At 41.3% G+C, this 14,191-nt stretch overlaps 2 pseudogenes; both read right to left on the bottom strand.

The window, feature by feature from the left end:
• Nucleotides 1–7,037: 7,037 nt before the first annotated feature.
• On the bottom strand, nucleotides 7,038–7,973 carry LOC123825431 (annotated as a pseudogene).
• A 4,161-nt stretch (nucleotides 7,974–12,134) lies between these two features.
• Nucleotides 12,135–13,009, bottom strand: LOC123825673 (annotated as a pseudogene).
• Between the last annotated feature and the right edge of the window lie 1,182 nt (nucleotides 13,010–14,191).

Genomic DNA, 14,191 nt, shown 5'->3' with positions numbered 1-14,191 from the left:
TAAAATTCACATATAGAAATATTGGAGCAAATTTTCTTTTTAACTCCTATGAGCACCTGGGGGACATAGCAGGTTGGCTTCAGACTGGCACTCTACAACACTGAATGTCAGAAAACACTGGATCATCATTTACAATGTACTTAACAGTTGTGACGAAAAGATTCTCTCTATGCAGCCATGGTATCATTTGGGGAGAAGTCACCAGAAAGATTTTCTCAAACATGCAAAGATCCATTCTGAATAAAATACTTAAAGACCCATGCCAGCAAAACAAAATAGCAATCAGAGGTAAATATTCAAGAATAAGGAAACAGTTGCTAGGAAGGATGTGTTTTGGCTATTGAAGCCAGTTCAACAGAAAGGAGATAATCACTCTAAAATATTGTTTTAGTATGGACACAAGGTTGATTGTCTCCATAACATTTTTAAATATAATTAAAAACATGATGGAGTTTAATTCACAAAGTCTGAAGCAGAGAAAATTCCCAAATGAAAATTTTCATCTTCTCCAAAACAAGAGGACCCCAAAATTGCAGTTCTATAATTGATTTTGATAGCTTCCTATAGATTTAAGAATTTCTTTAAAAAATCTTTAAGGTGGATAAGGTAACTGTCAAGGGGAGGGTCTTCTAAGTTTTCACAAAAGGTAACAGAAATCAAAACAATTTATAGAGGGAAAAAGAAAAAGAGAGGGAACATTACAAACAAGATGACAAAATCCAAACAGAGTCAGCAGTTGGAAAATGGCTGTTGAAATGGTCACAAAATGGTCTGTGAGGGCCTGCACTGGGGTGGTGGCAGTAGGGATAGACCAGGACCTCCTCATCTGAAGACTGTTGAAGACATAACACCTGAGGACTTGATAGCCAGTTGGATGTGAGGGGAGGGCTAGGAAGAAAGGGAAGAATTGAGGATCCCAGGCTCATACCCTGGTGACCAGAAGGATGCTGGCACCACCAACTGGAAAAGAAGACTCAGAAAAAAAATATGGCTCCAGCTGTGGCCACATTAGCCGATGTACCTGAGACATCTTGGTGGATCTGTGAAGCAGGTTGCTCAGGAATGTGGCCTGGGCCACAGAATTATCACTGCAGTAAGAGGATAGAGTTCACCCTGCCAAGATTTCACCAATCATTATACCTGGAGGGATTTTTCAACTAAAGACTTCATGAAGACCACCACAAATTTTTTTTTAATTTAGAACATCATATAGCCTCCACCAAGAAATGGTCCTCCCAGTCCCACCCCAGCTCCCATAGTCAATCCCCACACTGTTGTCCATGTTCATGGGTTATTCATACATGTTCTTTGACTAGTCCCTTCCCCTTCTTTCCACCGTTATACCCCTTCCCACTTCCCCTGGCAGCTGCCAGTCTGTTTCATGTTTCCATGTCTCTGGTTCTATTTTCCTTGTTAGTTTATTTTGTTCATTAAATTTCTCTTATAGGTGAGGTCATATGGTGTTTGTCTTTCACCTACTGGCTTCACTTAGCATAATGCTCTCCAGTTCTATCCATGCTGTCACAAAGGGTAGGAGCCCCTTCTCTCTTTCTGCTGCATAGTATTCCATTGTGTAAATATACAACAGTTTTTTAATCTACCCATTTACTGGTAAGCACTTAGGCTGTTTCCAGTACTTGACCATTGTAAATAATGCTGGTATGAATGTAGGGGTACATAAGGAGGGCAAAGGGAGAAAAATTGGGAACACTGTAATAGAATGACAATAATAAAAGAAAAGAAATAGTGGAATCTTATGCATGATAGGTCAGACCCAATTAAAGAGTTGTTTACATGTTTTGAAAAAAAGAAATGGAAACTATATGTATTTCACTCCAGACGGAGGACTAACCAGAAACAACCAAGTATGAGTTACACCTGCAGCTCTAATTTTAGTTTCTATAAAGCAAAGACTGTGATGGCCAACTCAGCACCCAGGCTTATTTTCAATCCTTGCTCTACCACTTACTGTCTATTGTGCCTGGGTTTTCTCATTGATATGGGGACAACATGACCTCTCATATACCCCTGTTCTTAGGTCATTACCAAGATTAGTCCATGTTAAAAGCTCAGACAGTGGCTGACAACACTGTTGTCACTAGTTCCAACCTAGGCTCTTGTTACATCGTCCAAGTTTCCTTCATTCTCAACTTTACTGTTTAACATGGGTATCACTTTTGTTCTTAAATCAGACCTTATAGCTATTTGCAACATAATGTTTATTGAACTTTCCTTTGACCAGCCCCACCCCTGGGGCTATCTGGGGCTCACCTCAATGAGCACGTACATTTATTATACCATACCTGTATAAACTAAACACTTTTTACATATACATTATTTATCCTAACATATCTAGCTCTTCCAATATTATATTATATAGGTTTTCCTTCTTATCAGTACGACCTACCAGGGCAGTCATGAGACTTCTGTAAGACAGTTCCCATTCTCCCAGGCTACAGGACCTCACCAGATTGCCTGTGCATCACCATCCATCTTCCCAGCTTGAGAATGAAATTCTGGATTCCTTCCCATTGGTTTTCTTTTTTGGCTAAAATTCCTTGAGCAGTGACATCACACACTTGCATTGCTAATGATCTCATCTTCATGACAACCCAAAAGTTAGATACTATTATTAATCTCCATCTTCAAGCTAATGAACTAAAGCATAGAAGGGTTGGGTAATGTGTCCAAGGTCACATAGCTGGTAATTAGTGGAGCCAGAATTCAAAGCCAGCTTGTCTGCTCCATCATCAATGTCCGTATACTTACCCTCCAGCTCTCCCTGCATCCTATCCATAAACACACCTCTATCTTCCAAAAGGCTCTCCTTCACCTTGCTAAACAAGATACACAACATAACCCTTACATAATAATGCTTAAGGAACCTCAATACTGCATACTCTCTGAGTATACTGGCTTCTGCGGATGTCCTCACTGGTTGCAGTTTACATGGGTTTGTCTTGTGCATGTTTGGAGTGGTAGGGACCTTCTACGGAGAGTTCCTCTAATTCTAAACCCAATGCTCGGAATATTTTCTGTAACACTGGAGGAGAGAATTAATTCCCAACAAGGCTTGGTGTAAAGCCTAGAGTGGAGGTCATCTGTTAGGAGGCTGCAGGTCCTGGTGTAACACACACTGGGACCACATATGGAGATGGCAGGCTGTGTGGCATGCCAAGGCTGACAAGGCCACAGAAGAAGAGTCAACAGGGCATTGCAGGCAGTACAGGAGCTCTGTTGGGAACTTCACTATTTACTAATTGCTAACTGGAGGCCATTCCTGTAATCAGCAGCAACTTCCATGACAAGCGACCACCAGAAGTGGGATGTTTGCCAAGCATCAGTGTCTGTCCTGCAGTTCCCTCACACAGGACACAGGTTCTCAGGCATCCAAATTAAAGTCACATTATTGTTTGCATGTGTTCTTGGTTCTGCCTGGGCGTTGCCTGACAGGGGCCCAGAGTGGCACCTTTAACAGATGACTCAAGCGCTCAGTTTCAATCTATGCCAACTTCTATAGTGACAGTCAATTTTTCAAGTTTTGTCATCCTTCAGAGCCATTAAGTCAGCAGACACAGTTGTCTAGCACTGTGATGCAGCAACAGCTGCACAAGGTTTAGCAGACAATCTGTAAAAGACATTTCTCTCTATTTTGCACCCACCCACCTCCCATCCCTATGGTTTCACACACACAAAGAAGAAATGGTATTACCACCCCCAAAATAAATTATAAATAGATAGATGATAGATAGATAGACAGATAGATAAATTGTATGCCTTTGGTGCCCTGAATGTGGTACAAAGACTATACAAAGACACCCAGTTATTCTTAGGGTTTGAACTCAAAGGAGGCAGGCGATGTTTCAGCCTATGCGCCCTGGTGTCAAATTGCCTGGATCCAAGTTCCAACCCTGACTGTTCTAGGCACCAGAGTCTCTACAAGCTACTGAGCTCCTGTAGCCTCGGTTTCCTCATCTGTGATATTCATGGTATCAATGGTCTCTGCCTTTGTAAATTTTCAGTTAAACGAGGTGATATATGGAGAGTGCCTGGTTTAGAGCAGGAGCACAGTCGACCTTGGCTGTTGCTAGGGAAAAGGAGAGAGATTAACAGGATGAAAATCATCAGCAAAAATCTAAATCCTCAGAAGGGAGGAAATGGAGGCAAGGGCAAGGGTCTGGGACAGAGTGAAGATGGCTTCCCCAAGCGTGCTGGGAAAACTTTGGTGTAATTTCTTACATGTTGGAAAAATAAAAATGAAAAGAGAGTGAGTTTCCTCCCTATTTTATATCAAGGTGAGATTAAACTCCTCACTGACAAGTGGAGTGAGCTCTCTAGAGAAAGATATTACCTAAACAAAAGTTATTTTTTTAATCTTTTTATAAGCAGTGAAGGTAAATTACTCTCTTTGAAATTAATTACAGCATCAGAACTGGCCCTGTTTCCAAGTCCCTCTCTTGTCTTATAAAAATGGAAGTCAGATTCCCCAGCAGGGCAGGAGAGAGAAGGTTCTGTTTAGCAGGGGCTGGTGAGCCCTTTCTCATGCAGCCTCCTTGAGCAAGAACCCCAGGTCTTCAGACCTCCATTTATAAAGCCTCAATGGGGAAATAATAATAATACGTTCCTGTTCCTCCTAGATTTCTGAGTGTTGTGCAATATTAACTAATTAATTCTCCTAAGTCAGCAGAGGAAATTGCTTCCAAAGGTTTCTGAGCACTCATGAAATGTAAATGAAGTCTCTACCCCATCTTCCCTTCCAGGCTTAGAGCCTTCCAACTGCTATCTGTGCACCTGGAATAAATGCAGAATCTGCCTCCAAGATACTACATGGTCTGGCTGCTCCTCACTAACTCTTCACAGGCTTGGCTCCCAGCTCATTCCACTTTGAGGCTTGTGCACTTGCTGTTCCCTCTGCTTGGAATGCTCTTCCCCTAACTTTCTGCCTGACTCTCCCCACACTTCAGGTCTCATCTCAAATGTCATCTACTCAGAGTCCTACCTGACCACTCTCTCAAGCTCGCTTGACCTGTCTCTGTCTCTTATTTTCCATGTAAAATTTATCATTGAGTTCAAGTGCCTTCTGTGTGTGTTGTTCATTGCCATTTGAGCTAGAATATGAGCTGTAGGAGGACTTCTGTTTGCTGTTTTTAGTGCCTTTTGCCATGTGTGGCACATAATAGATAGTAACTTTTTTGATAAACAAAGAAATGAAGGTAAGAGGAACTCAATTCATTCACCCTCAGCCAACTGTGGAGTAATGATATGTTTTATGAATAGAATGCCCATCTCTAAGATGCTTAAAACTCTTATTGACATTATCCCAGTGCTAAGTCTGCTCCCAAACCTTCTTCCTTTGGGTTGAGTAGGCTCAGAATGTCCTCAAGAGGACATTCTGCTGTCCCCAAGAGGAAAAACTGCTGTCCCCCAAAACCACATGTACTTCACAAGGTCCCCAGTACTCAGCCTGCTTTGAAGGTTGATAGTTTGTCTCCATTTGACAGCATGGGAATTGGGGGACATGAGGTCACGGGTTACTGGGCTTTAGGAGTCAGAGCCCTGGAGATCTCTACCAATTCCCTTGATGATGAGGAACCAAGGTCAAGAGTGGAAAGGACCCACCAAAATATAAGTTCATAATGAGCCAAGTTGAGAGCCCGTGTTCTTCTTGTTTTATTGGATCAAGAGATTTACCAGAAAAGGAGATCTATCAGCTACTGACCAACTACTATGTGCAATGCAGGTGAGGTGTTATTGTACCCATTTTATAAATGAATAAACCAAGGCTCAGAGAGTTGAAATTCACTTGTTCCAGATCATCAATATGTCAAGCTAAGAAACTATATTTAAATTCAAGTCTATCACACTTTAAATACTCTGTTATTTCAACTCTCTTCAGGAATAGGTTGATATTATAGTAAAGGTCACATGGGCCAACATTTCTCACAAAAGCTAACATAATTCTGACAATAACATTAAACCAAAATACAATTGCTTTATGTCAGACCCTGTGTTATATCACCTCAGTTAATCCTGACAACAGCACTAGGAGGTTGAGGTGGGTGAGCAAAGCTACCTGGATTTACATCACAGTGCTTAAAGCTAGGTGAGCTTAGGCAGGAATTGTCTTTCTATGCCTTACTTTCCTCATCACAAAATGGGGGTATCAATATTACCTACCTCATAAGGGCATTGTGAGATTAAACTAGTTATTACACATAAAGAAGTTAGAGTCATGCCTGGCACACAGTAAACATCCATAAACACTACCTGTTATTACTCATCATCCTTAAACAGGGAATGAAACAGATGCTCTGAGGGTGCACACAAGTCTCCATGTAGGTGATCTGCAAGAACATCAAACTCAGGATGTTGAAAAGAGTTTTTCTCTATCCCTCCTCCCCCTTCCTGCCTGGGTTCTGTACAGCTGCCCAAACTAGAAGCCCCTGATGCCTGTCCTCCTCTACCCTCTAATCCCTACATTCAAGTGGTCACCTAGACTTAGGAATGTTTTTTATTTTTGAAATGAACAAGGTTTTAATATAACTCAGGTATGTAAAATACTGTACACTGTAGATGATCTAGAGAACTAGAGCTTCAAGTCTTGTTGTTGAAAAGCCATTAAGCTGATTGAAAAACCAAGTGTGGAGAACAAAACTACACCAAAGGCCATGGTAAGTCTGTGGCATCTACATCCCAAGTCCTTCAGGCAGAACAGCTGTCTCAGTGAATATCACACTGATCTGTTGCATGGACACAAGCAGTGTGTCCAGCCTGGAGGTGGGCTGCGGAACCGCATCTGGGTCATGTTGTCACTTGGATATTCTCGAACTGGAACAAACTGCATAAGACCAAGAACCAAAAACAAACCCCACAAAACAAAAAAACCCCCACAAATGAACAAAAAAAAGGACTAAGAACCTGCTAGCACAAACTAATAACTGTCCACGGCAGACAGTGTTTGGTCTAATGGTGGTGACTTCTGTAGCACCCTCATGCACTGTGGTCCCATCTACCCCTCCTGGTATCTCATAATTCAGTCACTTGAAATATTCTGGAAGATCAGCATATTCATCTCCATAAGGAACAAGGTAAATTCCTTTGTCCAGCAGGCTTTCCCAAAGTTTCTTGAACTCATCTACATCTCCCTTCTGAGCCAGCATGAAATGTAGGTCAGATTTATGCTTGACAGCCTCCAGAAAAAGGGCTTGGAAAGTGATGTCATCCATTCCAGCTACAACCCAGAAAAAGAAATGACTTGTTTTCATAAGTCTCTGAATCTCTCTCATAACTTGAATGTTCCTGAGCACATACTGATACCCATCTGGATGAAAGGACATGCCACTACAGTTGGTATAGACCTCATGATACATAACATGCTCAGCTTTCACTTCTCTTGTGCCCACTCTAGGACATTTTCTTCATCAGTAAAGTCAATGGATTCAAATTATTTTCCCTGATCTGCTGCATAGAATTCCAGGAGAATGTTGAGACTTTTAGTCAATACCAGGGTTCCATTTTCCATCAGGTGGAGAACTGACTGAAGCAGCTCTTTTCCAGAGTCCTATCTTTGACACAAAGCCACGGAATTCTGCATATATACAGTCCTTGAATCTTATGGTTTCAACAGTGCTAATACAAGTAGAGAGTTTCTGAAAAAGGTCCTGGACAACATGAACAGGATTCTCGTCTTCATGGAGACATCTGTGAAAATGGTCATGGTCCACATGACTTAGAAGTTCAGAATCAATGGCAGCATCCAGTAAGGCCTGAGTTACTTCCCTCCAGGATTTCAAGGCTGGAACCTGAGGAGTAACCATAGCACTAATGCCTGTTCCAATCACCAGCACAAGTTCTCCAGGCTTACTTGTTAAGTCTGGAAACAGCATCTTTTTCATGGGAGGTGTGTTATTACAGAAGACACCAAAAATGGCACCTGGATCTGTAAAAGCCATCAAGTTTCCAAATGCTGTCATTGCTCTGACCCTTTCTCTCCATTTCTACTGCCTTTGCCTAAGTTCACATTCTCATCCTGGACTTTTTAGAATTCTGTGGTAATTTCAGTGGCCCACCTTTCCTCACACAGCTGCCACTGCAATCTCCCTCAATGCCACAGCTGGTCTGTGGGTGGCCATGTCCTGTTTACCCACAAACAGTCCTTGCCCTTCTCCTGCACACTGTGCTTCTCAGTTCTTTGCCACCTGACTTCTGATCAGGTCTGGCCAATGGGAAGCATTGGTGGGGATCTAGGGCAGAAGGGAGAGAAATCAGGGAGGGTATTTCTCTCTGCCTTAAGCAGTGAATCTGGCAGCTCTTCCTCTCTTCTGGGGTTTGAGCTCAGCTGGACAGCTCCCACCATGGATCTACTTCCTACTGGACAGCTCCAGCTTTTGGACTCTGGTAACACCACTTCCTCCTCATGTTCCCACCAGCCCAAACAGTGGTACTTGCTTCCTGATGTTGAGAACTTGTAAGCTGTTATACCATCCCTCAGTTGGTTTATCAGCTTTTCCTTTGTATTTTGCTGATTGGATACTGACCAACTGATATTTCTTATCAATCTCCTGCTTAAATAACTTTCTAGAATCTTTTCTTCACGCTAAAGTCCAAACACTCTGGAATGTCCATTCCTTCAAAATCCAGGACCAAGTTACATTTGCAAACCCATTTTCTTCCAAGCATACTAGCTTCCTACTTCCCTGAAATTTTTCTGTTTCCCAAAACAACATTCATTCCCAAATTAAGGCCTTTGACTGTGCCCCTTCACTCCCCTGAAATATCGTCTCTGCCAGAAATACTCTATTCACATTTCCAGTCTTTTTTCTGCAGTTGATTCTCCACGTGGTAGTCAGAGTGACCTTATTTATTTATATTGAGATACAATTGACATATAACACTGTATTAGCTTCATGTGTATGACATAATGATTTGATACATGTATATATTGTGAAATGATTACCACAAGTTTAGTTAACATCTGTCAACACACATAGTTCCAAATATTTTTTCTTGCAAAAAACCCTTTTAGGGTCTATTCTCTTAGCAACTTTCAAATATGCAATACAGCATTATTATGCTACACATTAAATCCCTGGGACTTATTTATCTTATAATTGGAAGTTTATGCCTTTTGATTCCCTTCACCCATTTTACCCACACTCCCACTCCTCACCTCTGGCAACCACTAATCTCTGTTTCTACGGCTGTGTGTGTGTGTGTGTGTGTGTGTGTGTGTGTGTTAAAGATTCTACATATAAGTGAGATCATAGTTATTTCACCTAGCATAATGTTCTCAAGGCCTATCCATGTTGTCACAAATGATAGGATTTTGCTTTTTTCTGGCTGAATAGTATTCCACCATGTATATATCACATTTTCTTTATCCATTCACCCATCGGGGAACACTTAGGTGATTTCCATGTCTTGGAAATAATGCTGCAATGAACATGGGGTGCAGATATCTTTTCAGGATAGTGATTTCACTTTCTTTGGATTAATACTCAGAAGTGGAGTTGCTGAATCATTTGGTATTCCTATTTTTAATTTCTTACTTCCATTCTATGTTCTATAGTGTGACCCTTTTAAAGTCAGATCATGTCACACACTTTCTTAAGACCCTGCAACACTTGCAAATAAGATCCAATCTCCTTGCCATGACTTACAGGACTTTGTATGATCTGACTTCCTCTCCTGCCACCTTTCCTCCTGCCTAGGCTGCTGCAGCCACACTGGCTCCCTGCTGTTTCTCAAGCAAACCAGACTTTATTCCTCCTCAAGGCCACTGCACCTCCTGTCTCCTCTGCTTGGGGGCTCTTCCCCAAGATCTTCTCCAAGAAGAAGGGTCCTTTCTTCTTGCTATTCAGGTATCAGCTCAAACATCCCCTCCTCAAAGCAGCCTTCCCCTGACTACTCAGCCCAATGCTGCCACTACCAACATCACTTATTTGCTTTCAGACCTAGTTCAACCCTTTCAGACCTAGTTCAACATCAACTCAGTGGTTCCTTTCTCAAAGTTTTCACAGAAGAGCATACATTTGTCATCACTCTCATCATCACTATCACTATTATCATCATCATTGATAAGATATATTGAGCATTGTTACTTGCTATGCATGAGATACTTTCTAAGAGCTTTACATGCACTATTTAATTAAATTCTCACAACTCTGTGGCCTGTATGGTTATTCACTTCACAGAAGGGGAAACTGAGGCACAGATGAAGTGTCCATGGCCACTCAGTTGTTGATGGGCAAATCCACAGAACTGTGAGCACCCCAAAGGTAAAAATATGACTTAATTTATTACTTGCCCAAGATTATGGTGAGCACTAGTAATGGACCTTGTGCTAAGTACATAGGACACAGCAGGCTCTCTATCTTGGTTTGTGTTGTTGTAATCATTTGAAGTGCACAAATGAAAGACTGAAAGAGTGAAGAAATGGTTCTGTGGGTTCCAGCTGCCAGCAGCTGTGCTACCTCCCAGTTTTCTAAGTCAGAAATGTTTAAAAGAAAAAAAGACAGTTATCTTTAGAGTTGGTAAAGAGAAATCCCACCAGAAAGAAATTGGATTTTGAAATGAAAGAGAAGGGTCTCTCTGTACTAGGAAGGGTTTATGCTTTCATTATTGGTATTTGAACAAAGGTTATTAAAACCACAGGAAAGGCTAACATAGATCTATAGCTATGGATTCTTTTTTGTTTTTACTTTTTACTGAGCCTGAGCTCAACAGATTGATGTTTCTTATGACCAGAAGTGTATGGTGTGGGGGAAATCTTTTATTTACAGTTATCTGGTATTTGAAATAGGTTGTGTGATTTACAAGGTAGTTGTTTAAGGAAAAGTCCATGAACCCTGGAGAGCTGATCAAATGTGTATAGTTGGGGTCCCAGAAACGAATGAGGATTAGGTGGGAGAATGTGACATCCTGTAGGGGAATCCTTGTTTCTGGGCTGGAGATGCAGGTCAGAAGACAAGGAACCTGCAGGCCCCCACCAGTAGAAACATGAAACCTCCATATAGCCACCAGCCATTCCCCTGGGCCTCACATCTTGCCCACCTCTATCTTGAACCTGTATGGTTTTTTGAGAGAGGGACAAAGGGCTTTGGTGTTTTATTTTCTGGACTTCAAATAAACAGTGTTAAGTGCCAGCTTGTTGATATAGTGGAATGAAGTGCCCACTCATGGAGCTTCATTTGGGGAATAGGTGCAAACAGTAGGCAGTGACAACTGCTATAAAGAACAAGAGTAATGGGAAAGGGTGGCAGGGAGTAAGGGAGCCTCATTCCTGAGAAGCTCCCTGAACACATTCTGAGGGAGGACCATTCCAGGATGAGGACCTGGCAAGGTCTCTGTGGTCACAGGGGGGTAAGCAAGACATAGAGGCAAGACAGAGAAGCAGGAGCACAGGGCCTGGCTTATAGGCATGTGAAGTTATAATCAATAAAAAAGCAAGCTCAAGTGCCAGCTACTTAGACTTTCCATTCACATGTAGACCAGTCTCAGGCAGAGGTGCATGGGGACAATGGGAGGGACAGCAGTCAACAGTGGGTGCAGGCAGGAGCCTATCTATACATTGTTAAGGCAGTCATGCCCACTAGTGAGCTAGAGACTTCTCTGAAATTAGTAAGGTAAAACAGCGAGTGTGTCAGGGACTATTACTAGTTTATCAAATAGGAGGATGCCCAGATAGGAAGGACTGCAGGATGTCCCCCGCCAGTCCAACATTTCCTTGAGGATCCTACTCTGAAATACATCATCTTCCTCATCACAGCTTTTGCACAACTCAATGCTCTGGAATCTCAGGGTGAGTCTGTATTTCTAATACAGACAGTTCAGTACGTACCTGGATCTCTGTGGGAGATAGACACTTGCTTTCATGCAATGCCGAGTCCACTCACTGTGTGCCAGTAAAATGGCACGCAGAAAAAGAACATGTTCAAGAATCTGGTGTTTGCACTAAGAACACATTATAAATAGCATTTTCAATAAAACAATGAAAAGGTTTATATTGTATCTGCAAAGTTTACATTTCTGCTATAATAAATGCTATATTTCTTTGAAACAAGCTACAAAGACAAGGAATGTTATATGTAATCTGTACATTCTCTCTGCAGCATTAGCATGGAAGACTTTGATGTTTAAATTGGACAGTCATAGATGTGAATTTCCTAATCATCTCTGACAGACACAATATTTGAGCCATTTCCATTATATTTTACTCCCCAGACCTGATCGTGGTGATCGAAGAAGGCATGAACACAAGTCCTCATCTCCACATCCTTGACTTTCACACTTTTGTAGGATGAACTAGAAACAAAGTGAGTGTTGTCAGAACAAAACACCATGTTTGGCACCCAGGATGCATGGCCATTCAGCATGCCAGCTAAGTTGGCATGTTGTATATCATAGATCTCGATGTAGCCATCATCTGAAGTGGTGACAAGGAGCTGAGAATCTGGGGAGAAGGTCAAGGAGCAAATGGGCATAGCATGGCCTTCCAGTGTATATAGCTGTTTTCCAGTTGAAATATCAAAAATACTGATGATTCTATTTATGGTTCCACTGGCTAGATACTTCCCATCAGGACTATATGCAATACTAAGAATGAATTTTCCTCTCATGTCCAAAGAATGTTCCTTTTTCCTACTTTCCACACCAAAAATATTCACTTGCAGCTAAACACTGGGAATCAGAGGAAAAGGCCAAAGTCCAGTCATCCACAGGTCCTGAAACAATAGACTTGATCTATTTACCATTTTCCAAGTTCCAAAGATGAATGTGAGCATCAAGAGAACTGGATGCAGCAATGGGCAGGTTGTGGCTGATGTCCCTCCAGACTCCACTGCAGGTCTAGCTTCTCATCACATCATTTGTAGACCTTCACCAGGTTGTCCAGGGAGCCTGTGACCACTGCCTCAGAGTTTTCTTTCTTGTTTGTCTTCAAGGCCACTGACAAAATGGCATCATCATGGGTTTTCTCTTGTTTGAAGACAATACTGTACTTGTTGGCCATTTCCTTAGCCAAGGATGAAGGGCTAAAGGCCACACAACTCACCTCACTGCCCTGTCACACAGTCTGGGCACAAGTCTTGAACAACATTTATGAAATTGCATTCACCTTATTATTTAAGTCTGGTTTTTAAAAACATAAAAATTAAAGCAATGCACAAATTCACTTAAAATACAGATACATAATTTTAAATAAATTGGTAGAAAATTAAGTCCATGAGTTTGTCAAAGAATAATACTCATACACCTACATTAGAAACACAAGGATAGATTAACATCAAATATCTATCACTGTAATACACTATGTCAAACAATTAAAGAAAAATTTCATAAAAAATGTTATAATTACCAAGTATGTATTACTTTTAATAATAATTAAACAAACTTTGGGCAATATGAGATCATGGAATGCTTGTCCAATAAATCTGGTATTTATTAACTATACAGTGAGAAGAATTCAAACTGGAAAATATCATAAATGGGTCTAGTTTTGTGGGTAAGGGTAACAATGGAGATACTGAAAGCAGAGAGACTTTTAAGAAATTATTACAATAGTTCAATCAACAAGTAATAAGAAACTGAGCTGGGACATGAGTCTATCCAGAGAAATAATTATTAGTGATATCTTAGATAAGTCAACAGAATTTGGTAACTAAATTCCAGACTAGCTGGTTGGTTATTCTGCTAGGCTATGTATGTAATGAAGAGGGTATTGCAGGAAAGATGAGATTGAGTTTAGTCAAGCTTATTTTGAAATATCCACAGAACACTCAAGTGGTGGGGAATACATACCAGAAGCATCAAATAAAAGGTAAAGCAACTGAAACATTAATAGAGAAATCATTCATAGAGAGATGACAGTTGGAGCTACATGAGTAAATGAGGTCATCTGGGGAGAACGTGTGGCCTTGCAAGGACAGTCAAGATGGAACATTAGAAAATGCTGATATTTAAGGGCAAGAATGAAGACAGGAAATCAAAGAGAAGCTTGAGTAGTTGCTGGTGAGCCAGGAGTTTGCCAAGTCTTAAAGTCTGGGAAGAGTTCCAAAGAGAATGAGAAAGCCAGCAGCCTGGGATGCCAGACAGGGTCAAATGGGAGGAACACCCAGCAACAGGGCCTCCAGGTCAATGGGGAAACCAGCTTAGTGATGTGTTGGGTTGCATGGAAGCTTCTTGATATCTACAG

This window comes from Phyllostomus hastatus, unplaced genomic scaffold (assembly GCF_019186645.2).
Source record: "Phyllostomus hastatus isolate PE091 unplaced genomic scaffold, TTU_PhHast_1.1 phas_contig_64, whole genome shotgun sequence".
In the NCBI taxonomy this organism is placed as follows: domain Eukaryota; kingdom Metazoa; phylum Chordata; class Mammalia; order Chiroptera; family Phyllostomidae; genus Phyllostomus; species Phyllostomus hastatus.
The sequence above is the reverse complement of the archived record's forward strand: the minus strand, read 5'-3'. Positions and strand labels throughout refer to the sequence as shown.